Source organism: Gracilinanus agilis, chromosome 2 (genome assembly GCF_016433145.1).
Source record: "Gracilinanus agilis isolate LMUSP501 chromosome 2, AgileGrace, whole genome shotgun sequence".
NCBI classification, from domain to species: domain Eukaryota; kingdom Metazoa; phylum Chordata; class Mammalia; order Didelphimorphia; family Didelphidae; genus Gracilinanus; species Gracilinanus agilis.
In genome coordinates, this window is record NC_058131.1 from 421,784,059 (window position 1) to 421,786,419 (window position 2,361).

Sequence of the window (2,361 nt, forward strand, 5' to 3'; positions counted from 1 at the left end):
ATATATATGCTCAAGTAAAACAAATTTCTATATTGGCTGAGTCCAATCAATTAATAAACATTTATTATGTGCTTGCTTATGCTGTGCTAAGAATTGGAGAGGAAGAAAGGAAGGAAGGAAGGAAAGAAGGGAGAGAGGGAGGGAGGGAAAGAGGGAGGGGAAGGAGGAAGAGAGAGAGAGGGAGGGAAGAAGGCATTCCCTGCCCTCAAAGAGCTTACAATTTAGTGGATTTTAAATTTAAAAAAAAAAAAAATATATATATATATATATATGCACATATATATATATGCTTTATTCTGCATCTTAACTCCATCACCACCTCTGTTATAAAGTAAGTAGCATATTTCTTCATCGGTTCTCTGGAATTATGGTTGATTACTATAATAATCAGAGTTCTTAAATTTTTTTAAGTGTTTTTCTGTTATTATTGTTATTGTATAATTTGATCTCTTGATTTTTTGTTCACCTCACTCTATCAGTTTATATGGGTGTCCCAAATGTTTTAGTGGTTTTAAGCTTCAAGTGCTTAAAATTTCATTAAGATGCATGTATGCATGCATGCTTATATACATGCTTTATACAAATATGTATAAACACACATAAACAGGGCAGCTTAGGTAGCACAATGGACAGAATGCCAGGCTTTGAATCAGGAAAACTTCAGTTCAAATTTGGCCTCAGACACTTCCTTACCTTCCTGTGCGAGTCACTTAACCCTGTTGGCCTCAGTTCTTCATCTGTAAAATTAACTGGAGAAGGAAATGACAACCTACTCCAGTATCTTTGCCAAGAAAACTCCAAATGGGGTCACAAAGAGTCAGACATGACTAAAAAATGCTAAACAACAAAACTATACATATACATTATATATATGTACATATATATATATATATACACACACACCCATGCATACAAACATATTAGTGAAATTTAATATCCTTAAAACCACTAAAACTTTTGGGACGTCCTATATATAAACTGATACATGGAGTGGAGGGGGGAATATCTTCCCAGGCTTTACTAAAATTATCCCTTTCATGATTTCTTATGGCAAAGCATTTAAGTGCCAAGCACAGTGCCAAAGATTGGAATTACAAAGAAAAGTAAAAAAGAGTCCAAGCCCTTAAGAAGTTCAAATGGGGGAGACAATGTGCAAACAAGATAAAAACAGGATCAATTGGAGATAATCACTGAGATGAGTTAATAGCATCAAGGGAAGACTGAGCAAAGTTTCTAGTAAAAGATGGGATTTTAGCTGGGACGTGAAACCAGGGAAGCCAGGAGACAGACATGAGAAAGAGAGAATTCTGGGAATGTGGGACAGCCTACTGTAAATGCATGAAGCAGGAAGTGTCTTCTTCAAATAGCAAGGTTAGCGTCACTGGATCATAGGGCATGTACTGGGGAATAGGGTACAAAAATCTAGAAAGATGAGAAAAGGTGAGACCATGAAGTGTTTAAAAGCCAAACATATGATTTTCTATTTGATTCTGGAGGAGTTATTTGATATTAATGACATGTACTTTAGGAAGAACCCTTTGGTAATTGAGTGGATGATGGATTGGAGTGGGGAGATAATGGAGGCAGGGAGACCAATGAGGAGGAAATAGCAAGTCCAGCAGTGGACCAGGCATGAGCTAATGTGGACATGTATCAGGGTGCTGGAAGTGATAGAAGAATGGAGGTATATAGGAGAAATGTTAAGGAGACAGACAGAATTTGGCAAGAGACTGGATATGGAGAGTGAGGGAGTTGAAGATGACAGCTGGCCTGGGTGCTTAAGAGGATGATGATGCCCTCAAAGGCTGGTGGTGGCCAGATGGGCATGAACACAAACTCCAAGTCCCCTAGCATAGCTTACAGGTAGGTAGGAGCCTGATAATGGTGTGGAATGAGTGAGGGGAAAATCTCTGCTCCTTCATCTCTCCCCTCTATGATTTTAATTTTATTCTTTTATTACTATTGCTAGCAATACTAGAACTATATCAAATAATAGCAGGAAAGTTTCTGGTGTATCTCATTTGAATATAATGTTTGCTTTTAGTTTCAGAAGTCCTCTATGCCTATACTGAGTAGAGATTTTAGCATTTATGAATGCTGTAATTTTGTCAAAAGTTTTTTTCTCATTTAAAAAATCATGAGATTTTTGTTCTAATAATTATATATGCTTCTTTGGTATAATTCTAACTTGGTCAGAATGCAAAAGAAATCACCAATTTTTAAAAATGATTTACATGTTACCTCATTTGATCCTCACAGCAATACAGTGAGGCAGGCAATATAATTATTCCCATTTTTACAGGTGAGGAAACTGAGATAGAGAGGTTAAATGACTTACCTGGCATCACAGAGCAAGTATAT